Source organism: Tyto alba, unplaced genomic scaffold (genome assembly GCF_018691265.1).
Source record: "Tyto alba isolate M040663 unplaced genomic scaffold, T.alba_DEE_v4.0 Super-Scaffold_11, whole genome shotgun sequence".
Classification (NCBI taxonomy): Eukaryota; Metazoa; Chordata; class Aves; order Strigiformes; family Tytonidae; genus Tyto; species Tyto alba.
The window spans coordinates 8419525-8447505 of record NW_024881273.1 but is presented as its reverse complement, the minus strand read 5'-3'; positions in this window follow the sequence as shown (position 1 = coordinate 8447505).

Genomic DNA, 27981 nt, shown 5'->3' with positions numbered 1-27981 from the left:
CTTGCAGATGAAAATGAAAAGCCTTGAAAATCAGGTGACAACAATCCAGCATGTCCAGGAATGCGTATGTGTGTGCGAGCACAGAGCAAAGCAGGCTGCCATAAGTAAATTGTTAAGCATCCTAGAAATGGAGTACTGGACACTGGAGAGAGAGAGTGTGTTTATGAGAGAAGTGGAGAAACACAGCCAGATGTTCTTCTACTTTTTATAACTGGAGACCACATCCCCTTAAAGGTGGAAATTTGATTCTTCAGTGGCCAGGGATCACAGCACACTGAGTCTATCTTTACTGCATGCACAGTAGTGCATGAAGTGTGGATCTTCAAAAGAGGGGCAAAAGACTCCAGCCAAAGAGAGGCAATCTGGCTGCAGATCTCAGCCCTGTCATGCAGGAGGTCTGTGGAAGGTGGAGTTGTTATTGCGGGTATAAGAATTCAGAATTCCAGGGAAAATCTTTAAAGCCGTGCTAAGGGGAAAAGTTATGAAGATGCCCCCAGTTATGGTCACAGCAGCTTCTTGGCTGACACTTGACATTATCAGAGATCCCAGCACTTGGCATTACTGGACATCCCTTGGTAGTTTCCTCCTAGGATAGTGTTGTCTAATGATGATTTACTGCCTGCTACCTGTGAAGGTAATTCCTGCCATCTTTCCCTATCTCCACATCTCCTTCATGTGCAAATGGAGAAGGAATGAGCAGCATGTGCAGAAGGTCTAAGTGTAGACCTTGGGCTTGACACAAATGTCACACTAATTTTATGTCAACACAGCCCCAGTGCCTGGGGCAGAGCTGCTCTTGGTTTCCATCAGTGCACACAAGAAGAGAAGCAGGGCCTGTCACACGAGCACTGTTTGGGGCACACAGGTGGGGGTCAATCCCCATATTTCCATCTGGCTGAGAATCTGTGTCTTTGGCTGCCTCACTGACTGAAGTGAATGGAGTTAACCTTGATTTACACTTGAGAAAGAGAGAGGAGAATTGAGCACAACAAGCTGAATCCTAGAATAGATAAAGGCCACTGGAGAGGGAGACAGAGCAAAAGGAGGAAAAGCTAACACCATGGCCTCTGTGATTCTGTCTTTGCAAGTCCCTCAGGCAACATAACCATAAACAGGCTCTTCAAAAAATGTGAATATTATACTCCTTTCTGACAGTTTTTTCCCCAATTTCCTTTTGCCTTTACAAGTAGCTGAAGAAAATAAATATTTAATGACCTATTTCAATATTTTAATGTAGGTTTCTTGGTTAAAACACCACAAATCTCTCTGTGAAAGGGTGACAATAGAATTATAAAGTAATGAGCATTGCAGCAAGTGGGAAGTTGGTTGGAAAGGGGAAGGGAGAGGAAAGAGAAGAGGCAAGGCTGCAGAACACGGGGGCATATCTTCATCAGGTGGAAATCATCACTAACTCATTGAAAGTGCTTCTTTCCAGAGCTTACTGGGGAGGAAATCTCCAGAGAGTTTGCTGCTTTGCCCTTCACCAATCCTTTCTATAAAAGCACAGTGGAGTTTCCCTCCTCCGTAGCCTGGCTGGGACATGTTACTTTGATCAGGATCCCCATGCATGCTGCAGCGGGGCTGTAGCAGTTCAGAGTGGGCCATCAGCCAGTGGAGCAAACACAGCTCATGGCTCAGCTCTCCAGCCCCGCAGGGACAAGAGCTCCTGAACTGCCATGGGCACATGAGGAACCGCTGTATGTGACCCGTTGCCCTTCCACCAGTGCAGCCTGTGGTGTTGATTCCCCACTCTCAATATATTATGATGTAGTTGTTGTAGATCTGTGCAGTTCTGCCACCTCTTTTCTATCTCTTCTCCCACCCCAGGACACTGCTCCTGCTGCTTCTTCTCTCCTTGCACCAAGATGAACTCATTTTGTTCGGTCAGATGTTATGTGGCACTTTCATAAAGGCCCCGTTTTCACTCATCCTGATCTGCATTTGAAGTTGTTCTCTTGCATAGGAGAGGGAGTTGTACAGTGCACCCAGTGTAGTATCTTGGTGGCACCTGTAAGAAAAGGAGCCAGAAAATCACATCTTTGCACCACTATGGACTTTATGCCATCCTGTATGTCCTTGCAAAGTGATTGCAACAAATAACACGCATTCCCGGTGCAGGGACAAGGCTACTTCATTAAACAATGCTCATCATGCAGTTGGGGGTGCAAACATAGAATGTCACACTTGTTCTTCTGAGGCAGAGGTGGGCTTCTGAGGCAGGGGAAATGTGGCAGTGAGTAGTCTTTGTGCAGAGACAACCTGGGAGTGAAATGTTGGACTGGTAGGTGCAGTGAATATTTTATACCGCTCTCTCCCTCCCTTCTCTGTCTGATCTCGGCAGTAGTCTCTAGCCAACATAATTCTTTGTGAGTTACTTTCGTTAGCAAAACCTTTCACCCTATGAAGATGTTCTACTTAATTAGTAAAAGTTCAATTTTTTTGTCACCGACAGAGCCCCATACATCACCATGTCTGGAGAGTCATTAGCTGTAAAATTAATCAGGGTGGATAACGGCTGAATAGAGTCAGAGCCCTTTGTGTTCCTTCCCACATCTCTGCCTCCAACGTGAGAACTTTTTCAAGAAGGGGAATCCATAAAGCATCTCCAAATATCCAGGAGACCAGTTTCTAGGGTAGCACTGGAGTTGGGGGTATTCCTGAGCCTGAAGTGGAGGGGCCAGTCTGGCAAAGAAGGGGACAGGAAAGCCAGAAGACTGTCAATTTTGTTCCACCTTGGGAAGACCCGTGAAGAACTCCAGTTGAGGGACTCTGAAACGATGCTGAATGGCTGAGATTTTCCTTTCACATGACTCTGGGAACACATCAAAGGCACTCACATATTTACCTCCTCATGGGCAAGTTTGGTGTAAGCCTGGGTTGTGAAAGAAGAGGGGTAAGGTCAAAGAGAAGGGTTTGGCACATACCATAGCTTGATGACTGTGTGCCAAGAAAAGGTGTCCTAAGGAAATTCAAGCCTACAGGAGAAATTCAAACAAGTAGATGACTGATCTTATAATCTATCGTGTTTCTGTGGTGCACTGAAGGAGCCATGAGACAGTGCTCTTCTTCCTGGAAGATGATCTGCTTGGGTGTTTCTGGCAGTCCCACTTTATAACCCCTTGAGCATTCTTCAGGGCTTGATGTATGTAAGGAATGAAACCAAGGTGCCTTTGCCACCCTGCATTGCACTGGTATGTCCACTGTGCAGGATTGCTGCTGCAACCCATCACGGCTCAATGTTGGACTCCTTCCCAATTGCATACTTATTTCTGTTCGTGAAGTCTCTGCTTTGAGGTGGCTACTACAATTTCCTACAAGATCACCTATTTCCAAGTGGGTTGACAGACACAAGAAGGCCAAATGACCAATGGTTCAGCATGGATTTTCAAATCAGCTTCTTTTTGGTTGTTCTTTATCTTCTCACCAATTTGCTTCCTGGCTGTGGACTCTGGGCTTTTCTACTGGCAGTCGGAGCCCATCTGTAACTGCATTCAGGTGGGGAATGTTGCATGAAGTTGTGCTGAGGATGTTAGATGGTTTGCAGGAATCTTTGGATGGGTACATTAACTTAAGAGACTTTTTATAAGAATAATAAAATCCTGTGTTATTCCTATCTTCTGAGTACAGAACACTGTACATATGACAGTCTTACATCACCTTTTCCTGCTCTGGCACTTCTTAAAATTAACAGGGAGATGTTGAAAGCTAGTTATGAAGAACACTGATAATCTTTATTTATTTTCTATTATTATTATTATTATTATTAATAGTAGCAGTAGTAGTAGCAATAAAGGACTCCTTACAGTCTGACTGGTAGAAAAGAGAAATAATTATGGATGATGAAAGTGACTACAAGCAAGTTGGTATTGGTTATAATTTTGCATAACTGATCACAGAACCTCAATAAAAGCTAACTCCTCATGGTACACTTCATTTTGGTACAGAACAAGGACAGGGTAAGAAAGGAAATATTATGTCTTCCCACAATGTATTTTCCTCCTCAGAAAATGTCTAAAAAGCAGCCATCCTGAGAATAACTTACCTGGGTTGCTGCATGACCTCCAGGACTTGCCAATTCTCTGCTGATGCTCATAACACACCAACATTCTGGAGTCTTCTTTGACTAACAAGTGGCTCAAGGCAACTAGCTCTGTCCTCACACTCCTGTCAAGTGTACTTAAGTAAATGTCTTAACAAATGGAAAGTGATTTCTCTGCCACATCCCTTCTGGGTACAAGACCCACCCAGCCAGAATCACAAACACTGAGGCCTTGTCCCTAAGAATGAAGCATGTGTATCTCAGCTAACAGTTTTGTCCTTGGTGTCTGAGTGATTTGTAAAGCTTGTCTCCAGCATGCTTATGAAGGGATAAAGTAGATGAAAATGGACCCTTATGCCTCAAAACTCAGTATGATTCCTTGCAGTAGGATATCCTCTTGGTGTAGCATCTCTCTACAAAACTGCAGAGCTTTTCTTGTTGCTTTCCTGGGCAAAGCAAGTGGGTAAAAGAAATGTTTAGTATTCACCCAAACCAATACAGATTATGAATTCCCTCCCCCCCCTCCCCTGGCCCTTTATATTTCCTTGTGAAAATAAAAGGAAAGGGGAATTTCTCTTAGGCTCAATTGACAAGTTTTGTTTTCCATTAAGCGTAAAAATTATATTTATATTTAGGAATCCTTAAGATTAAGACAAATACAGTTTGGATAACATAATACACTGTTTTCTTTCAAATAATGTCTTCATTTCTAAAATGCCAAAATGGGGTATTATCTTTCTTATTTGTTCTTGTTTCCAGATTAGCTATTTGAGGGATTCAAAACAAACTTGTGAAAAGCTTCCTGCACCCTGAGGTTACTTTTTCAGCAAACAAAAAATTGACCTCTAACATTATACCCAGCTATAGTTATCAAGGTTTGTTTCAGTCTTTTCCTAAGCATGTTTCCCTCTTAAACTTTTATTAGCAAGGATTGAAAAGCTCAACTTCCAAACAATGTGGACTTTCAGGCCACATGATAGTTTGACAATATCTGCAGTGTACAGGACCCTATAGGGTGTGCTGTTGGTATATAGATAATATCACATATACAGGCAGAAAAATGCCCCAATCCCACATCAAGTTACCATCTTTAAAGTACTTAACAGGTGGACCATTAGCACTTTAAATGTGGTACAGATCATCACCACTGATTTAAACAGAAGAATGAAATGGTATTGATTCAGGATTATTGCCAGGTAAAGACGCCATCATGCTGTTTGTTTTGTGCTTGATGTTCAGTAAATGAAGTAATTTATAGATAGGATTAGTGTGAACCTTAGAACAGAGGTCAAGAATAGAAAGCGGTACCCTGAACTACATGAATGGGAGACTGGATTAGGATTTAGGGGAAGGTAAAAAAAAGGAAATATAAGTACCCTAAGTGAAAGACAAGATGTAATTGGTCTGAATTCTAGTGTAATGAGAAAAATAAGAGCTCTCTCAAGAGCTGTTCTGTCTGGACTTCTGTTTTGCACTGAATTCTTGTGAGCATAAATACACAACCTCGTGCTGCCAGTTTGAGAGCAGATAGACAGAGAGAAGGTTCAGGTACAGAGCTGTAATTTCCTTCCCCTCTGCTCCCATAAATTAGTCTGAAATATCCCCAGTGTACTTGTTTTATTAATCTAGAACACTATTATAACAGCTTTCTCCTAGAAGTTCCCTGTTGTCATTTTTCACTTGAGGTAGTCATTAATTTTCTGCAAACAAAAATCTATGACTTTATTTGATATTTACTTGGGGAGCTGATAGGAACTTTTCAAAAATGTCTACATCTCAGTGGAAAAAGTGAGGTTTACATATAAGTTTACACAAAACACAGTAAAATGATTTAGAGATTCTCTTCCTTTCTCCCACTCTTTTGCAGCCAGTACCAATCTCAGGCAGGGGAAACCTGCAGTGCATTGCTAGAAGTAGATCTTGACATTCTAAGAGATAGTGGTCTCTATGGGCTTAGAAATCAGCCTGTGCCTCAGGAGACACATTTCCAACCCTGCCTTGTGATGGAAGCCTCTGTGACTTTAGGTAAACCCTTTCTCTGCTGCTCTTGGCTTTTCATTTCCTATCTCACCTGTTCCCTACTGAGTAAACATTTTAGGACAGGGATGATCTCTTTGGTCATGGGTCCACAGTGCTAAGTACCAAGCAACCTTGATCTCAAGAGAGGTATAATGGTGCTAATATAATACCAGCAAGGAAAGCAAAGGCTCTTCTTCCCCCTCCTCTTGTCTGAAGCTGAGAGAGGAATAAGTTCATGTCCTTAAGAGGCTTGAAAAACAAATCACTTTTGTATTTGTTAAGTGCTGAACTTCACACATGACAAAATAGGCAAGCAAATATGAGAACTTGTTCAGCTAATTAAGATCCAAGGTAGGAAGCCAAATGGATATGAGTGAAACTTCCCCAGGAAAGCTAGAATAACTCAACCAGTTATTAAATTCTATTAAGCCAAAGAAATGTCAGCAGAGGATGATTTCTAGAGGAAAATCCCCCCTTTGCTCCATCTCACAGCTCAACCTCATGCCGATATCACAGAGAGGGGAATCAGGTTTTTCCAAGTGTTTTCCAGTTTTACTGCAGCATCTGCCCCAGGCACAGAGTACCCAGACAATTTGATCCAATTTGTTATCAAGATGCATCAGACCTCTCCATAGTCTCTTTAGTCTCCCAAGTTTCAGGATGAAAAACCTCTAAGTGCAATACTAGAGCAAAAATGGCTCCAAGGCATCCAGGTTAGGATGAATGTGTTTTAAAAGCATCTGTTAACTCTGTATCTCTTTTCAGCAATAAAAATTACTTCACACACTGTCTGCAATCCCCATTTTTATAGGGCTTCAGTACTTTGGTAGAAGGAAAGAAGGAAGCCTGGAGCATGCAGAAGGGGAGCTAGTGCATAGCGCTATGCATAGCACATTTTGTAGCAATCAGTTAGTTTGATGGTCTTTTCAGACTTTTCCCTACAGGATGATATCTATGTAAAAGTCTGGGCCTGTGTTTTTCAAAGCATCACCCATCCCCTGCTTGCTCACAAAACATGGACCAGGACTCCTGCAAGGATTTGCTTCTGGTGCATTGACCACAGAAGACTTGCCAAATGTACATTTGCCTGATGGGTTGACTCCCCATTCCACTTTTAGTTTTCCAGCTGGCTCTGCCCACTTTGCGGTTGCTGAGGACTCTCATGGACCAGGGGAAGTCCAAGTGGTCAGAGGCTCTCCATCTCAGTTAGCCAGTGGAGTAGCACAAAGAGACACGGAGGGAAACTGGGGTGTCACAGGTAATGGAGAGCTGGGACCCTCAAGGAATGAATGTGGCACATTTAACCCACAGGGTGATGTGAGGAAGCAAAACAACCGGGCTGGCTGGGCAGTCTGGTCCCCCAACTCTCTCAGAAAGCCTGTCCTTCAACAAGCAGACATTTCAGTGCATATCACTTGCCAAGGCTCAACCTGGGGAGTCACCTTTCCCTGCTCCAAATATTTTCAATTGTCATTTGTTCATGGTTTTCCACCCCACAAAAAGGCTCAAGTGCTCTTCTCATCTTTCCTTACTGTTGTCACTATTTTTCTCATTCCTCCTTGCCATGCAAACCCAAAAATAAATAAATAAAACTCATCCTAATTATACACGAGCATATGAACAGCACAAAGGAGTCATTAACATAATCAGCAAAAAGCACTAATTCCAACAAGCTTTCCCAGGGCCCTTTGTGGTGTGTGATGTTGGAACAGCCACTGTCGGGCAATGCTCGGGCATGGGGCTGCCTCTCCAAGTCATCTCTCTCCCCGTCCTCCCACCGTCCCCTGCAACTCCTACACCCCCAGACCACCTCCCACCATGTCTCTTTCCAGCATCCCAGGGTGGCCTTGGCTCTCAAGGCCAACAGCAGCCCTTGCTCTCCTCCTGCTTCTCCCTGGGCTCCCTCTGCACCCTCGCTCACCCACCCACAGATGCAGGATGCTCAGGGTAGAACAGGCATCTCCTGCCAGTTGGCGGGTAGAGGGAGCGGGCTGGATGCGGTGGGGGTTGGACTGTTGCCATTGGAGATGGCAACAGATGCTTCCTGGTGGAGGCTGCACTGGCTAATTCAGGGCTTTGTGGTTTGAGACAGAATTCCAATTATTTCCAATTAGGAGATTGTAGTGACAGCTGCTCTGAACAGGGCCTTCTCTCGTGGCTGAGAAACTTGCCTCCACTTTTAGCTGGGTTTGGATACCTGCATTTAAAGCATGGGGCACTCAGTCTTTTTTTTTTTTTTATAACCTTTTTTTCTTCTACCTCATGCTAAGCAATTCTTCCTCTCTCCCACACAACGCTACCTCTCATGAGGAATTTGGCAGTGGAATCATCCTTATCTCTTCCTTACCAAAATCCATTAATTTTCTCCTTTCTGTATGCAGGATTTAATTTTCCTGTTGTGCTGTCCAGCTCCTCTCTTCCCGGTTCCCCCATTACTTCTGCCTGCCCTGTGATGTATGGGCCTTGTCAGACAGATTTGGCCTGACCTAGCCAGCCAAAATCAGAGGAAAACCTGGTTTTATTTTGCCTGGGGAGAATTCATCACAGAAGGTGTCTCATTTAGGGAAATTAAGGATGAAGTAAAGAGAGAGCTAGAAATTTATTCTGGTTTAGTGTTAAAAATATATCTATCTCCTGCTGTGTTAAAGGCTGATATTTTCTCTCCACTTTTCTCTTCTTTCTCTCTCATCCAACCATATCACACGGTCCAGAGACATAATTCAGGAGAAAGGGGCATCGGGCCTTTTACTGGCTTGAAAATGCTGGCTGTGGTAGAGGAGTGAATAGGACAAGAAGGAGATGTTGAACAAGACACGTTTCTCTCCATTTTGTCTCATAACTACTCATCAGAGGCAAATCTAATCCTAAAAATACAAACCAGACAAATCCTTTGGAAGGAGAAAGGGGAATTTGCGGGTGTTGGCTTTATTTATGATTCAGCTAAATCCTTGTTTGTTTGGATACTGAGTCTGTTGAATCACAGCAGGGCTAAGCAAACCAAAAGCAAACTCTGAAGTACACAGTGCAGAGTTCTGGAGAGTCTATTCCAGAGGCAGCAGTTCAGAGCCTGCTGTTTCTGCCGTCCCTGAGCAGAGGGACAGGGATCTTTCCTGATCTCCCTTTTCTATCTCCCTGTCTAAGATGCAGTGAAAAGTTCATGGTTTCCTCAAGGACTATTTCCAGTAGGTGATTTCGCTTACAGGGGAAGGTGCCATTTGGCTAGACCAAATCCATCCCAGGTTTGCACTTTGAACACCAAACAGCTGTAGAGCAGCTTCAGGGCATCTCCAGGGCAGCTGTAGGGCAGATCTGCAATCAGAATTTCTTTCTCTGCTGTAGCAAACGCAGAGTTGGAGGGAGCCCAGGACGTCTCTCAAAGAACAGTTTTCCTCAAAATGCGCCTGTGCCCAGAGGAGACAGCATGGGGAAGCTGGGAACACTATTCATGCTGAGAAGATGATACCAAGGGGAGGCCTGGTCCTACCTTAGTACAAGTGATGTAAACAGCAGTACTGGGCTGAGCACAAGCCTCTGCTGTACCAAGGAGAGACAAAACTTTAAAACCTCTGCATGTGTCAAATCCACTGACATCTACAAGAATTTTGACAACAGGTTCTGGCCTATAGTATTTCTCCTGATCCTCACACAGTCATGGTCTTCATCATGCTTCCCATTTTACATGGGATCCAAGAGAAAATCTTTTAGCCCAAGAGATTTTTCAGTGGGTTGCAAAGGACTGAAACAATGCAGTATTTGGATGACAGTGTTGTCTATTCATCCATGTGGAGCACTTAGATGCTGCAGAAGATAAGTGCCTTGTAAATACAGATAAATAGATTGGATTAGACCTTGACAGTGGTTCATGCAAAAGGCATTTTTATGTACAAAAATAGTAACATTGTAGAGAAATAGCTATTATTTGAAACCTTGGGCTAGAGCTTCCATAATTGATATTGTTGGAGGAAAGAGGAAGCTAATGGAGAAGAGCTGCCGTGACTGCCCTTTTGTCATTGACTAATTCTTCCAGCGACCGAAGTGACATTACCCAGCTCCCATTTAGGCCTTAAATCGAGTGGCCACATTTTTCAAGAGAACACAGCTCAATGAGTACCGAGTCCTTTCAAAACTCTTCTTGCAAATGCTGTAATGGCAGGGACAAGGGAAAGAAAGTGCTTTTGAAAATCTGCCCTCTCTTTTACATCTTGACTGCTTGGAAATCTGGACCATGTCATGGCTTGGAGAGCTGCCCAGAGAACTATCAACAACCAAGGATCTGGACTTATACAAGTCCCTGATGAGGATATCCTCCTCAGCAATTTCAGACAGTGGGGGGAGAAAGATGTGGGGTCCCTGTTATTATCAGCTCAATCAGGGCTGATCATAAGTTGAGTTTAACTAACTGGTACATGTTCCTGCCCATTCAGGTATAAGCTCCCAGCATGTGGGAGGTTCCTCCAATGATACACATTCTCATCTTTCTAAGCTACAAACCTACTGCAAATGAAGGCAGACCCTGGATCTTAATTTATGCACACAATAATAAAAGATAGAAAAGCAGAAAATAAACATCTGAGTGATCCAAGAAATCCTGAAACAAGCTGCAGTTTTGTTTCTCAAACAAGTTACAATTAAGTAACAACATTACTCCCTCAGCACCACTTGTTCCCATTGCATTAGGTACAAAACCCAAGTGCTTAAAAGCCAGGAGATAAATAATTAAGAACATCATATATCTTTTATTACCTACATAAAACATAGAAAGGGTGAAATCCTGACCTATCTGAAGGCAGCGTCAAAGTTCTTCTTGACTTCAGATGAACTTGGATTTTACCTAAACTGTTTTGTCAAATAAAATGAAGTGTATCATAAGACAACTTAACAGTCTTAATTCTGACCTGAGAGATACTTTTCTATGATCATTTCTAGAATTTAAAGAGAAAACAAAGCCTTTTTAAAGAATGTGAAACACACCTACAAAATTAATGTTGATTTGAAGAAGAACAATATTATGGAAATACATACATTTTTTTAATATAGAAATGGGCACATATTCACATATTACTGTTGCAGTATTACCCAACAATAGTGGTACTTGGAAATACTTCAACTAACTGATCATATTTGCCACTTATGAATATTCCTTTAAAGAAAATGTTTGTACACCAAATTCAATGAAATACAAATATCACATAAAAGAAGGGAAACAAAAAAGAAAACAATCCACAGGTTAAGAATAAGGTTGTTTTGCCAAAATAAAAAGTGTACTTCTTTGTACTCAAATTAAAAATATATATTTATTATGTGGGCAGCATAGGTTTTCAGAAGTCCTTAATCATTCATTTCCTTGCTTTTAAGTGTGAGGGTTTTGCAAATGATGTGATAACTAAGTACATTGTTGTCACTTAGCAACCTTAACTCGTTTCTGAAGTGAGTTGTTTGTTTCTATAATAAATGAGACACTCAGATACCATGGTGATGAGCATAGGAGACCTTGTATGCGTAGACAGAGTGCTATCTTGATAAATAAGATATTGCTCAGTGGCATAAGGCCCTCACAACAGAAGAGTAGCTCTTCTCTCTTGTCCACAGCATAGAAACAAGATCGCTGACTGTGTTTGTTCTACCTTGTGGGGAACACCTGAAAGCTGTTCCGAAGACAGTACTCTCTGTCTTTTCAGACAGAAAACCTGGAATTTTGGACTTAGCTATGGCTGGAGGTCACCTCTACAATGTCCAAGATCCTATCTGTCCAAGTATGCACGTGATGAGTTTACAGATCTCAGATGCTTTCATTGTTATCACCAGCCTTCAGTGTGAAACTTTATTCTTTGCATCCAGCTCCACACTCCAAAACCACCATCTTTTCATCTCCAGACAGTCTTGCTAGAACTGCACTGGGCCTTCTCTTGTGCCCTAATTACTCCTTTATGCGCTACTTCTTCTGTAACACAGCTATAAAGTCAGCTTAACTGGCTGGTAGAAGATTGCTGGCCTCTGGGAAGCCTGCTGTGATAAAGAACCTCCAGTATGGTTCCTGCAGATGGGAACTGATGCCAAACCTTGAGGGCTGTGTCTGGGGAGAAAAGGAAGAAGGCAAATAGTATGGCTGAGATAGAACTCCCTCCTTCAAATTTGAGCTTTTGGTTTCTGAGAGTAAATTAAAGCACAAGGGTTAATAACAAGTATCAAAATAGATTATAGACATCTCTGTTGCATCCTGAAACTGCGTTTACTGTACAAGACTGCAGTAAATCCCTGGACATATTCAAATGCTGCTTGAGCTCACCTGATTTTTCCAATTTTTCTCTTCCCTCACTCCTTTTCTGTATTTCCTGACTTTACACAAAATATATTTGTGTTGCTGTTACTGCTTCTTGAGTTTAAATTAATCTTTTAAAGAAGCATGAACCACATGAACTTTCTTTTGGTTTTAGAAATCACATCCATATTCATAATCCACTAATCATGTTTGATAAATTGGAATTCATTGTGAAACATAGTAACCCTTCACGTTGCTTCAGTTTTTAATCTTGGAGGAAAAGTAATCACCTACGCCACGCGTTTGAAGGGGTTGGGCTGGTCTGTCTTGGGTGTCTCGTTGAGTCAGCTTCCTTGTTTGTACAATACAGCTTGTGCTTCTGAATCTAAGCTATCATCTAAAAACATAATTAAGTCTTCAGCACTTCAGTAGCAAGAGGAATCTTCACAGTGTGAATCAAACACCATCTTCTCAGTGATGATGGCCTGAGTCTGCAACTTGTCTGGAAGAACCGTTCTGAGCTTTCCCCTCATTCCAGTGGTATAACCACACTGAAACTTCAAGGTCTTCTACTTGCAAGTCACCAATTCTAAGTATTTCACCTGCAGTCAAAGAATAAACAGAGAGATGACTGTCTGTAGAGATCAGTAGGGTCTATTATTACGCAGTGACTTGTTTAACCTGGGTACAGCTTGTGGACCAGATTGAGAAGATGGTGTTTCTACCTCTCAGTCATTCGCACATGAGTATGCACATTTGGATGTTTTTTATCTGTTTGCAAAATGGTTTTTTTTGGCAACACCTGGATAAGTGCAAGATTAGCCACGTCACTATTCACTTTTCAAGCACACCCCACCCCACCCCCACCCCCCATCTGTCCATTAATCCTGACCTTTGCTTTAGAGGAGGAATCTTCACATGAGTCCAGATCCTCTGATATATTCTGTCTGCTTCTCTTGCTGCCTACTCCAGGATTTTAATTTCTTCCCCACTGCCGTGTGGCAGCTAGGCTGAGACAAGAGACAAGCAGCCTGCAGTGGGGGAAGGACAGTGACAAAGTGAACTCTGGACCACAGACTACCTTCTGTGGGTGGTGGAAAGGTGGCTGACTCCAGCCCATACACTGGAGTTGCTCTGCTTTTCCCACAGTCCTAAGTTTTGGGCTTCCACGCTTTCCCAAAGAAATATAGCTGTTATTTGCTAAAGCAGATTCTAAGCCTGCCACACTTAATAATTCAGTGGTGAACTTTAGAGCTGATCACAGGTTGAAAAATAACTTGCTTTAGTAAGTACAAAATCTCCATTTCTGCTGCCTTCACTTCTCCCTCCTTCTCTCACCCGTGGCCCTGGCAGCCCCCTGCAATCCAAACACTCACCGTTATTATGAGGTGGAGCGAAAAGGAAAGGCGAACGGGGGGGAAAATTCATTTTCTCTCTGTGGGATGTTTATTGTTTTTTCTGCTCTCAGCGGTCCGAGGTCTCTGTCGATTTACGTGATATTTTATAATGGGAATGGTTCTCGTAGGCACCAATACGTTCTTCTGTAGAGACGCGCAGAGCCCGGAGATTTAAATTTATACCTCCCTGACGCTGCTGTAATTGGGACTCCCAGGAGAGGAAACCCTGACAAGTGACACAAATAAACCCTGCCAGACCCCTTTCAAGACCTGTAGCAGCAGTAACCCCAGGAGGATTCCCATGATCAAATTACCCTTAAACAAATGCTTCTGCAGTAACTAAGGATGTAACTGCTGAAGGTCAACAAGGTGTTTGTAGAACATGTTTGCTAGGTTTATTTCCCATTGCCTGCTCCCATTCAAAGACCATGAATTGCAACACTGGCAAAATGGAACTGGAAGAAGCTGTAAACCTAATTAAAACTCATTACTTCAATTGTCTAGGAATACATTTATTTAGGCCTTCCCTACCCCTGTAGCTATTCAGGCATAATTACACCAGCACTGTTTCCCTGAGTATAAATGAATAATATAAAGTACACACATTTTATCTCCTGTGAACTGAAATTTGGCAATGTCTGTGGCATTTGTTTGGGGAGCTGATGAAAACGTTTTGAAGATGTCTGCAATTCAGTGGAAAAGAGGAGGTTAAGAAAGATTGATAGACAGGCAGATAGATATGTATATACAGATATATCCATAGATACGGATATATAAAAATGATTTACAGTTTGCTTCCTTTCTCCCACCCTTTTGCAGTCAGTACCTTTTCTTGGGGGGGTTGAAACAAAAACCCAAGGGCTGAGTTATCAACAAGGTTAGACCTAGACCCTGTGCTTGACCTGGATCTCCTGGATGTCCTGTTCTAGTCATACTCCTGTTTGCAAGCGGAATTCTTCCACTCAGCTGGAGGAACAGCTTGTGCCAACAAGCTGGCATTCCCAGCAGCAGAGCATATTCCTGCAGTAAAGGAGGAAGCCCAAGGATCTTTTCTTGAATGCTGGCCCTACATCCCCAGGGATGGGAGGAGGATCTCCAACCCTAGTCCAGGCCATGTATCTCAGGGCAAAGAGATGCCCTAATGCACTTTTCAAGGTTTTGAACAGTCTAAATTGCCCCAGAAGGTATAGCCATATCAGTATGCAATACACAGTCTGCCCAGTAACTCAACAACTCATGCGTTTCCCAACATGCCTAAGTTTTCCTAATATCCCAGCTACTCTGTGGCCCAGGTCATTCTGTGCTGGTGGTAAAAATTGCAATCACAGAATGGGACTTTTGTATGTTTCCCTCAGCTCACAATCACCAGAAGATGATTTAATTGCATGAGAAAATGTTCTCTTTAATCTCTTAGAATTAGTCATCTCTTCCTCAGTCATCTCTCTATATTTTTGGTTAGAGAGACTGAAAATCTTAATATATCAGTGACATTTATAACACATGTTAATATTATAAAACGTCAGCGCTCTATTTGCAGAAATGAATACTGATGTGATGGGAGTGTTTTATTATGTCAATGACTTTTATTATAAATATGATAAAACTGTGTCATCTTTTTTTTTTCCAAATAAAAAATAAAACCACGTAATCATTTATCTCAAGGTTACTGCTCTGCTACCTGCTTAATTTATTCAATAGCGCTGTTAAGAAAAAATACACCCTGCAATGGATTTTCACATTGTGTGGTCATTTGATGGATGTTATCATTTACCTGCACGTTTGTTTATGATTAGAGTGTGACAGTGAGCACAGAGATGGGGCTCACACAGTGGCTTCCTACAGACACAAAGCCAGGAGATGAAACCTAGTTTTTAAGTGAATAATTAATCATTACCAGAGAGTGAAAGGTGGCTTGATGTCATGGTGTCCCCATTGCTCTCTCCAGGGCTACTGGCTACTGAAGCTGCCATGACTCAATCCCACCAGCCCTGTCTGCAGACAATGCTCTTGAGAGGGTTCCCTGCTCGATGGTCCCCTGGCCCTCAGGTTCATTTCCAGACCCATAGAGATCTAGAGGATCTGGATGGTATCTTGAACGAACCCGTTCTGTGGGCTATCATACCATCCTACTAATTAATCTTTATTACTACAGCTAATATTTACTGTTGTGAGTAAGCTGAACCGTTCGCAATAGGTAGTTGCACTTCGAACCCCAGTGAAAAGGTGGCTGATTCACAAAAATCAAGAGTTCATTATAAGGATAATGATATTTTATGGAAAAGATTAGTAAATAATGAGTGTTTGTGAGACCCATAAGAATCATCTTTACAAGAAATAAAATACTGAAGTATTTAAAAGAGACAATGAGAAAACTTCATTTGATTCATAGAAAGTATCATGACTCCAAGGGCTGGAGTTTTTCGGAGTACTAAGAAATACCATGGAAGTCCCTCCAAAGTTAGAAGCAGCCACTGTAGTGAATCGGCACATTCTTGGTCCCTGAGTTAACACACAGCATGATGAAGGATCTGTTCCCTGGAGAGAAAGCACAGGGAGGACAGAGATTGCAGCGTTAAGATCATGCTGTTGCTATGGTTAGTAGTGTACAAGATTTGAGGATTTTATTTTTTTTTTAACTTTTAACTTTCTTCTTCTTCCCCCCCATCCCCTTCTGTTTGTGTGCTAGCATGACTGCAAAGGGAAACCCAGGATTGCAGTCCTCGTAAGAAAGACATCTGTTTTGCTTATCAACTTTGAAGGAGGTCAGGAGTGGTCTGTCGAAGATGACTGTCATACAGTGGATAATAAATCCAGGGCAAAATTTAATATGTGGGTGTTTTTAATAGTAGGCATCTAAAATATATAGAGAGACAGTCAGGCTGTTTTTTCACAAGACCTCTTTACTGCTGCTGAGACCTCGCAGAATCGTTGCATGCACAGGAGGAACTGGGCAGAGAGGTCTGCAGGGAGCATAAAGGGGCTGTGGGGAATGAATGAAAAGCCAAGGAGCCAGAGTGACGGGAGACTCTTCAGATGCCACAGAAGCAAACAGCAGCACAGGGCAGCGAAGCTCCCTTAGCTGATACTTGAATGAAAAATACCTGTAAGCTGACTGTGCTTGAGTGCTCGGTAATTTGATGCTTTGGGGGAAGAGAAATAATATTCTGCTGGTGTCCAAGTCAGATATCTCCCAAAGGGGAAGACATGAAGTGACCATCCCTTGGGACACTGTTGATGGGACATGGTGGGCTGTATGGTGGCTGTGCCAGGACCATCCCCTTCCCATGCAGCAGGAGGATTGCATAAATGCTGCCTGGGTTATTAGGCTGTCTCAACAGTGTGTTTATGATGGTTCCCCAAGGACTCCAGTCTGAAGTAGACTAGACACACAGCCGTAGAAGGTTTCTCCCTCCCAGAAGTGAGCTACAACAGCAATTTAGCTGGAGACAGAACAGCTCTTTAAAAGAAAATGCTGCAGCTTCCTTTTCAAATGTTCCACTGGGCTCTTGAGGAGGTTTGCAGACTTTCACAAGGCTCTGAATGCTAAAGGATGCAGTAATGAGCCCTACTGATTCACAGCACTGCCCAGCTGGTCTCGTACCAGCAGCAAGAGAGTGCAGGGTGTCCTGTGGTTGTAAAGCAGGACATGGGAATCAGCTCATTTCAGAGTTTTCTTTATTTTCTTCCCCTGTTCTCAAGCCTTAAAGGGGGAGAGAGGATATATGCCTTCCTCCCCTGAGTTACCAATGGTTATGGGTAAACTCAAAGGAAATCATGGCAAGCTAGTTATCCTTTGAGGAAGTGCCCCATTGAAGAAACACAAATCAGGGTTTATTCAGAAGACTTTCTAATAAGACCTACAGGAAAGCCTGATTTCCTTCCAGTTATACTGCTCTCAAACAAGCTGCTCCTGATATCATATTGATATGAATGAACTGCTCTCACTGTAGGCTTTCATAGGGGTCTTATTATTGGCATTCAACATCTTTAAAGCAAGGTCTATAGAAACACCCTTCTGTATAGCATCCCATTGCACTGAGGAGTTTAAAGACCCATATGAAATAAGACTGGAAATAAGGTCTCCTGAAACATAAGCAGTTTTTTAAGTCCCCAGAGACAACTGTCACTTGGGCTGTTGAGATCTGGTTACAGATGCACTGCTGTTCTTGGACCCCGCCAAAAAACAGTATTGACACAAAAGGGCAGGAGAAAGGAAGAGAATCTATAAACAATATTTATAAATCTATATCTATCAATACATCTATATACCCATATCTACCTGCCTAGCTATCTATCAGTGCATTTCCTTATTATCTTCTTCTGGACACTTGTCTGACTTCTGCCCTTCAGCAGGGAAGTGCTCACCCACCTTCTTGCACAGCTGGTCCTGGTGCTCAGTCATAGAGCAGCCAGGTGAATGCCAGTCGTGTCCTGACCTGTGCTGGTTTTTGTTTGCATTCCTCCTGCAAGTGAGCTTTTATAACTTCTATTTCCTCTAATCTCATGCTTTAGGAGCTGGCTGCTGGGAGAGAGATCGTGTGAGGGAAGAAATTCCCTTATGTATGTGCTAGAATTTCAAAACACATTATGGATGGTGCACTGGAGAGCAAAACTGACTGGAGGTCACCCAGGAGGTACCTTTAGTGAGTTCCAGAGAGAAAAGAGTGTTGTGATGGTGCATATAATACTAGCAAGCCAGTGGACCCTGAAGCAGAAGAGTGTCTTCAAGCTGGTGTTATTCTGGAATATAGAAAAGATCGAGACTGAATGGCTAAAAGGGGGAAAGCTACAGCAAGGGGCAGCTCATGGAGGGAGAAGCATGGGCTGAAGGTGAAGGAGAGCCTGTGTGAGATGACAGTGGGGAACCATTCCAATGACAGAAAAGAGAATTAGGGGGTTGAAGGAGCAGAGGGAATGTCTGAAGGGCCTTGATGAAAAGGCAGAACTGCCAAATCCATGATGTTGCTGATAAACATGAATAATGTAGGGAAAGAATGGGGCATCTTGGGGACTTCTCTCAAAGAATTGTCACTGAGGATTTTGAAGAAAGAAAAGCTGCACAGAGATGCTAGAGAAAACCAGAAGCATTGGCCTGAGGCAGAGAAAATGGATAAAAGATGTAGGACTAAAGCACAGAGGTGCAAGATTGATTTATGGAGATAAGAGAGTCTGGGAGAAGACGACAGCCAAGGGGAGATTCTGGCAAGAAGAATTCACTTGAAGGAGGAGTAATGCCATGGACAGGGACAGCTGTACTCTCTTCATTTGAGTTTGTCACTTCACTGTAATTTCACCTCCAGCTATCCCTTCTGCAACCACCTTGGTGAGTTTCTTAAGGATGACTCATTAAAAAGAAAAAAAAGAAAAAAGAAGGAAAAAAAAAAAAAAAAAAAGCAAAAGAAAAGCAATAGCCACCTATTTCGTATCTGAAATGAAGGGACAAGCTGTGTTTTCTATTTGAGCTAGAAAATGCCTTTCAGAGCTCAGCTGGCATTTAATTTGTTTATTCTTTCTGAGGACTCTTGCTTCCCTGTCTCTGCTCCTGTTTTTCACAGTTGCTCCTAAGTGGAAGGCAAAGCCAATAATGGCCAGGTTGGAGGTGAACTTTCAAACCCACGATATTGGAACAGGTTCAGAAGGAAACAAATGGAGGCTGCTCAGGCCTAATTTAGGAAATGGCTAGAGACAGATGGGCATCTGGAGCTGAAACAAGAACAGAAGACCATGAAATTTGGGGCAACAGGAGAATTTTCTGGTAGTTCAAAGAAGCCAACAGTGCTGTTGCGGGTATAGAAGGGTGCTAACAACATCCCCAGCTGTGGAGTGGAGCCCAGGTGAAACTGGCCTTCCCCTTCCTGGAGACGTGACCTCAGCGCCAAGGTGGCAGTGGGTGGAAATTAATGATAACAGCTTTATAAACATATCTGTAACAATGAGGCTAAGCTCCTGAACAGCTCCAAATGGGACTCTTAAATGCTATTAAACCAGCTGTGCAATATTTTCTGTTTCACAAGAACAGAAGTGGCAAGATCTGTGCCAGTTTTTAATGTGAGGATGTGCACGTGGGCATGCTGTGTGTGTGCAAAACCCAAATGTGTTGCAGTGCACTAAAGCCCTCCCTTCTTTCCCAGGCTACTTTCTTATTTCAGGTCTGGTTGGAGGAAGAAGGGACCTGAAATCAATGTCCTTTGATAAGAGGAACCCAACTCCTGCTGGCCTTGTCCATAGAGATGGGGATACTGGGGCAAAAGAAGACAGATATTACCATCTTCCAGCTTGCCATGCATGGTCTCCTTCCCTAGTTCATGGTGCCCTGTCTCAATCCCAGACACTCCAACTGCTTCCCAACATCTTGGAGGAACTTTGTTTTCCTGAGCTCACACTGTCAGTTACTCATGGATCGTATTTTCCTCCAGAATAAAGAGTTTCTGATTACTCAACTAGAAGCCAACAGATCAGCAGGGCCTTACTGCAGGTTTTAGTGGGGGAAACCAGGCATAGATGAGTGGGTATGAGGACAGGTTTATCAAGAAAGCAGCTAAGAGAAGAAAAAGGATCTCAACCTCTGGCATTAGAGCAAATCACTTAGAAATGGAAAATAAGTGTAAAATATCTTTATGCTTCACCTGGACAAATTCAATTTGAGAAAGGATACGTCTGGAGAAATCAAAGGAATGCAGTCAGTGTTTGACGACTGGGAGGTGCTTTGCAAACCAGAGATCTCTGATATCCCATCCACCTAGCTGCATCCCAGCCTGAGTTTTGGGAGTCACCCATCACTTAGCCAAGCTAAGCCTAGCTAAGCCATGCTATCTCTTCTGGCAGAAAACTCATTACTCTCTTGTCCTTGTCTTGCCTCTGCCTGCCTTGTAGCATGAGTCTCTGCAGAGTAGTCAGGCTGCCAGTATCTCTTTCACTTTGGGTTTGCACAGCCTTTTCCTTGGGATCCGGGGGACTTGTTTGTATTAACTCAATTGGCAAACACATTGTTCAAATATTAGCAGTGGCAACAAAACCATTGTGTGGGACTAGTCAAAGCAAGTGGTCCCTTCACTCGCAACAGTTAAAACCAGGATGCTGTTGACAGGCATGTTAGGCACTGAATATGATCCAGAAAAGCTGCCCAGCTCTGAAGCTGGATGAAATGCTCCAATCTTAGTTATTATTAATTTGATTGGGGTTAAAGCTATATATAAAGACCACATCCTGCAACCAAAAGCAAATGACAAAGCATATGGCATTGCGTTCAGCTGCTTCTGGTGCAGGGAATGAATGAGGTGGTCCTGTTGTGGGAGCAGGATCAAGGGAGCTGTGTTGAAAGAGCCTTCCTGTGTCTGTATGCCAGGTTCAGTGCGCCCTCCCTGTCACCAGTTCCAGCCGTGTTGTCCCAGAAAGAGGTGAAGCACGAGGGTTGTATAACGCTGGAGAAAGGTTTGAATCAGCAGCTTCAACACCGCGTGAAAATGTCCTAATGGCTTTGTCACTGCACCATCATTATGTAAGATATGAGTAAGGAGGTTTTCCAGATACACTGTTGAACAGGACTTCATGGGAAATGTTTATAGCAGTGAGCCAAATTCCACAACTCCACCAAAATCAATGACATTTTATGCCAGGTATGAACAGGGTCAATATTTTTATGATGATGCCTTCACTGATATACTGTTTGCCTAAAAAATGGAATGAAAGTGATCATAAAGTTCAGTTTATGCTTAAATGTATGGACATGTGAATAATGCAGTTCCTATATGACAATAAAAAGGATGGGAGGAAGATCTTTTAAATTCTTTATCAATTAATTTAATGTAGCAAACAATGCCACGTTGATGACATGACGAAGGGCCTGGAGTTGCCCGGTCCATGTCTCTGATTTGTGCCAGTCCAATGGTTGATGAAAGTGGGTCATTAGCTATTCATCTTCCTTCTGAGGTTGTGAAAAGAAGTGCCAATAAGATCACAGAGATCTCCAGATTACTTTAATGTAAAACAGAGTGACAATGAGAAGAAGCTGGCAAAAGCAACCATGATACTGAGGATTAATAGGAATGTACTTGCATATCACTGCCCTGTATATAAAAAATCCCACACATCTCCTCCTTCATCCCACTGTCCAATGGTACCAGGTTTTTCTGGTCTTTCAGGTAAATATCCAGTGCTTGTAGATATGTATTAAGGACTACTCTCTCTTTTTTTGTGTGTGTAAGAAAACATGCAGTGCTTTTTTTCTGTAGATGCAGTTGAAAAAAAAAAAAACAAACCACAACTCCCCCCCCCCCATGATCCCAGCATATCCCAAAGATTTAAACTAGAGAAGACACATAAACAAGAATTGAAAACGTGCTTGTAAAAACCTCATGCATTTTTTCACCTATTCTCATGCTGTTTGAACACAGAAAGCTGGGCATACTCTGGGTACAGTCGGTGTATCTCCTGCTATAACTCTGTTGGAGTTGAGATGAGATACATAAGCAGACAATTTGGCCCATAATTTTTCTCACGATCAGCAATTTAAAAAATAATCTCTGAAGGCAGTGGGTGTTTGAAGACTGTTATCTCTGCTCATGCTGACACTTTCCCTTACTGCTCCATCCTGAATCAAACTGCGCTGTTTGAAGCCTTGGCATTAGTGCAGCCTGGAGATGGAGTGGCCCTCCACCTTGTCAGACCACTCAGACCACACTTCTGCTCAACTAGGCTGAGACTAGGCTACAATAGGAATAAATGCCTTCCAGCCTCTCCTCTCACTTCCCCGAACAACTGACATTTGAAAGAAAATCTATCCAAAGTTGCCTCTACTTCAGGTATGTCACAGCAATGCCACATCATCCCTTCTTCTATGGATAAATTGAGGTATGGAGGGAACATCTGTACATAAAAAAAAAGGATCTATAATAACAATAGAAATTGCAACCCCAAACCACACGTCCTGCTCATTGGAGTAATTTTCTTCTTAAGCCCAATCTTATGCTTTAACTGAAAGTCTGTCTTTAAACGAGAAGAGAACAAAGCCTGTGGTTTCAGCAGAGTGTTTCTGTTAGAACTGGAAAACCCTGGAGCTTTTGGTACATTATTGTGTTAATTTAAAATTTGTTAAAATTAATAGGGAAAAATAAGAAAACAAAAATCATTAAGGGAAGTTTTTTCTTTTAATATGTATAAACTCAAAGAGATTGATGAACTGATTTTTTTTTTTTCTATACAACTGTTTTATTAATGAAGTATTTTGTTGTTTATTTACCTTTACAAATATCCAAGAACAGCTTCACAGCAGGGTTTATGTTATTCCCCAGGAAGCAGGAAGTTTGTGGGTTTAGGGAAATGTTTTTATTTAACATTTATACAGAATATAGATTGGATTCATGTGCAGAATTTTGTCCCACTAAGTTTTTTCAATATATCAATAGGATTGATAGCAGAAAAATTTAAATATAAAAGTAATTTTGTTACAAAATAGTTAAAGAATAGTTTGAAAATTCTACAAATTTTATTTTAAGTTAAAATCCTCCAGATATGTCAATTTTCCTCATGATAATGATATTTTGGGGCACATTATTCTCTCCCACGGGCTTCAGAGTAGGGCTTATATCTGTCTGCTTCAAAGAAAATGTTGAAGCAATTTCTGTGATGCTGATATTTTTCAGCTGATTTTTTTTTCTTATTTTGATAGAAACCAAATAGTTCTTTGCAAATATTTTGATGGGAAATCCCTAGCAATTTCCCACAATTCAATGAACTCAATTGGATTTCTTAAATGGTCTAAATTTCATGAAAACCAGCATCCTGAATCTGTGTTCAAGGGCAATATGTGTATATTTTTTAGTGGGCTTATTATGTTTGGATCTTCCTTGGTTTTGTCCCTGTGTCCTCCCTGATTTCTGCTGTTCCCATCAATGATTGAGCACCATTATAATTTTGGGCTCTTCCCATTTGAGTGTTCTATCTGTTTATAACACCCTATAGACAGTGATTTGGAGAGGTGCAGGGAAAAGGGACAGGAGGAAGGATGCCTTTTGAGGAGCATCATTTCAGATCCATGCCAAACTTTTGTCATCACCCAGCCCTAAAATGTCATTTGTCTCCCATTTCCTCATCCCTCAACAACTATTGAGAGCGGTCATATTCATTGCTAGCAGGTTGCCACTCATCTTTCTGGCCTGTAGACACTGATATACCTGTGACAAACACAGGAACAGGAAATATTCAGATGCAGTTGCAGATCCTGGCCCATTTGAGATGTTTCCAACGGGATCCTTTTATTATCTCTACAACCTTACTTCTTTGCTACCAAAAGCCAGCCAACCATGAAATGGCTGGTTCATCCACGATATTGGACACATCTCTCCCTCTTTTTTTCCTTACTGTGGTTGTATTTCCTACTGAGTTTTGATGAACCTTAGGGAAATGTGCCCTTGTATGATTCAAAGTTTATAAAATAACAATGAGATCCTGAAAGTACTAATATGATAATATATGGTGAGAAGAAGGTACTGGAGAGAAAAAGTGAAGCAAAAGACAGTATGAAGAAAAAGTGAGGGAAAAAGGGAAAAAAAAAAAAAGAAATAAGAGGGATGGGAGCAAAAAGAAAAAAAATGCAAGTTATGCAAAAACAAAAATAGGGGAAAGTATAAAAGGAGAAAGTGCAGACGGAGGAGACAAAACAGAGAAGATGAATGGGTGGGCTGAAGGAAGGCAGAGGAAGGGGAAAGCTGAGTAAGGAGTGATGAAAGAATTCCAGAGTGATCGGTTTTGCAGGTGCATCTCAGCAGGTTGCCTCTGATCGACTCTCTCAGGGACACAGCATGTTACCTGGACTAATTTACAAAGGAAATGAAAAGGAAATGGACTTGTTATAATGAACACCATTAATTCACCTCTTCAGACTTCACTATTTGAACAGAGAGTATCAAACTACTCGATTGTCATTTGTCTATTCCATTCTTCTCTGTTGCCTGTTGGAAATGACTGGTGAGCACATACGCCCCCGAATGGCTGCACAGCCACTAATTAGCATATATATTGTTTGTCCTGGTACAAATTTATAGCAAACAGCAATATTTTACACTCCAGTAAAGTTAATAAATGAGGCTTTAGGCTATAAAAATTTCATGTTCTTTTGTGCAAAGGTCAATTATAAATAGTTAAGCACATATTCATCCAAAAGCTCTGGGCTTCAGCACTGGAAGAATAAAATATATTTTGGTCAGTCTATTTGCCAGCTGGACAAATGCCTCTCATGCAGCCTCTGAGACACCTCTCTCCAAAAGACCGCTCAGTTGTAGAGTGCTTTTGACTGTGAGATGACTGATGTCCCATTTTAGCTTAGAGGTGGAAGATGCTCTGAACTGTTGGAGGTGCAATAGGATCACACTGGGCCAGGCTAGGGGACACTTTAATGATTGGAGTTGTCTTCTCTGAGAAGGATTTCTGGGGTTAGCAAATCAGATGCATTCACTCAACAGTTCCAATGATGCTACAAAGGACATGAACACAGGAAGAAGCTAAAACTAGGGAATATGAAAGTCGTTCCACAATTTCAAGATAGAAGGAAATCTGGGTTTAAAGATATCTTGTATTTGCATTATGGGAACACGTAGGAGCCACATTGTTCTCAACACTATAAATATATGAAAGAGAGGTGGCCTATGTTTTAAAGGGCATCATCTGCATATGATTGATGGAAGGAGACATTTGGCAGTTATGTACATTATTACTAATATTATTCCTTTATAATACAGTTGCAACAGTAAAATTACATCCTATTATATGAAGTCACATGTGAGCGTATAAAGATAGACATCTCTCTTCAAGACCGAGAGCTTATAAGGCAGGGGATCAATGATGTATGGGTATATCTTCTTTCTAGTGCAGGGGGAAAGGAAAAGCATTGATCTTTCCTGCAACAGCCTTCTTGAGAATGGAGGTATTCAATCATAGAATTTTTCTGAAGGATCTTGGGGAAGCTGGTCTGTGACAATGTGACAAGGTAATTCAATCAGGGGACACTGGAGATTACAGGATAGACTAGACTGAATGTAGGATGCAGAAGGCTAGTTACTGGAAAGAGATACTGTGAACAAAAGCATCTGAAGACTTGACACTGCAGGAGGTTAGGAACAGAGAAAGCTGAAACCCAGATCATGGAGTAAGCAGTGTTAAACAAACTGTCATCCAGCATTTGTCATCAGTGTTAACCTGGTAACCAGGCAACTGAGAGATATGTGAGAAGCTCACTGCATCATCCCAAGTGAAGGGATGTGTTTGGAAGGGATGAGAAAGGGCTTAAGAGCTATGTGATTCATGGGATCAGCAACCCATCATCAGGGGCTGTCAGGTTGGCAACTCAGGGGACACACACACGCTTCATAGGGTAGATCAAGGGTGAAGCAGGAAAGCATGGAAATTATGGGAAGAAATCAGCACAGAGAGGTTATACTGAAGATCCTAAGCTTCAATTATTGCTATCACGAGCTACCTCTGAGCAATTTCTGCAGTTGTTCCACATGCAGTTTTTTCTCTTTGGTTTTTTCTTTCCTTCTCCAGGGTTGTGTATCCAGAGTGTCTCTGTGGAGCTTCATTCTCAGCTATGGGTCATATTCAGGCACATATATCATCCCTCCAGTGCCCAGAGACTACGTCAGACGCCAACAGCTCCAATAAAGGGAAGGAGAGCCACTGGGTTACAGTGAACTTCCCCACAGCAGCATGTGAGGATGAAGCAATAAAGTTGTTGAAGTAGATTACTGCCATCGTGAGATTGGCATGTCTGCAGATTGGAGCAAAGAGACCCTCAGATTGGAGTGATTTCATACAGTGAATGGTTTGAAGTCCCTGTACAAGAAGGAGAGGTTTGGCAGGGAACAGAAAACTGTGTAGAGGAGAGACGAACTTAGGAATGCTTTGCACGTGGAAAGACACAGAAAGGTTCTGGGACAAAGGAAGGGGTATGGAGCAGGTGTAGGAGGAATGGGGAAATACATCATGTCACTGGAGGGGTTGTTAGCGCTCAGTATTCATCCAGAAAGGAGAACTCAGCAGACAAAGTTTTGCTTTCCCACTGTCCTGCTTTTTGCTGGGTGAACTAGGAAGCTGGCCATATGAACAGAGGGTGTGCAGAGAGTTACCACTTCTCAGCTCTCTGTGAGGAGGAGCAGTGAGGAGATACGCTAGACACCACAGACTTCTTTGATGGGCTTAATGGTAAAGTTGACTGAAGCTAAACTATTTCCATCATAATAGTCTTTGAATTCATTTCCCCATATTTTCACCCAATCCATTTTTTCTGCTTGACATTAAGGGAGTTCTGCAGCAGCAGGCAATCCAGCAGAGAGCAATAACAGGATTGGAAAGGAGAAGCAGCCACCCAAGGTCAGCAGAAGCCTTTGGCTACTAGTGCCAGGGTGGCTCAGCAAAAGTCACCACAAATGGGCAGAGATATCTGTTTTGCAAAAGGCTGGTTAATATATAAAAGAGGCCAGACCTGAGCTGGGCTAGTCGGGGGGGTTTCAGAGATGCATCTGGCACCCAGAAAGGGAAGGGATGCTGATGTCTGCACTTGGTCAGAAGGAGACAGTGCTCAGCAAAAAAGACAATCCAGCTGTGACTGTCATGTTGGTTTTGCTTCATTTACAGCACCTGTTAATTACACAAGGTTCGTGTTGGGAACATCTGGCAAGGTCTCTCCTGCCCTGCTTGTTTGGTTGTGTTCTTCTCAGGATTTCAGCCCCAGGTTCTGGAGTTTATTTGATTATTTGTCTCAAAGGTGACCAAATCAGACCCAGGAGGTTCTTGTCTTTGTGTGTCCAGGCACCAGTTCTCATTCTGGTTCTAGTTATGTAACTTCCCAATTTTAAATTGAGCTGTGAAACAATTTCATAATTTCTTTTCAGCTCAAACCATAAAGGCTGAGGAGGGAAGGTAGTGTTGGAAAAGCATCTCTTCTACTTGGATGGTTTCAGGGCCCCTGCATTCTTCAAATTAGAGGGACTCCTAGAGCCAAATAATTTCAGATCTCACTGCTCCTAGATCCTCCATATTGTACATAGGTGAGGATTTTTGCCTTTTAAACTTTTGAAATTGCTAGAGGCAGAGTGGAAAAACCTCTGGAGTTTAAGATAAAGAACTCTTGTTACTCCCTCGAATTTAAGGGAGATTATATTTGTTAGGCAGTGGTATATTTATGACTGGAGAGCTCACTTTTAGAAAATATTTACACAGATTATTTCAGATATAACTCCTGGGATTTTAAAGCATTTAAATAAAGTTTAGTG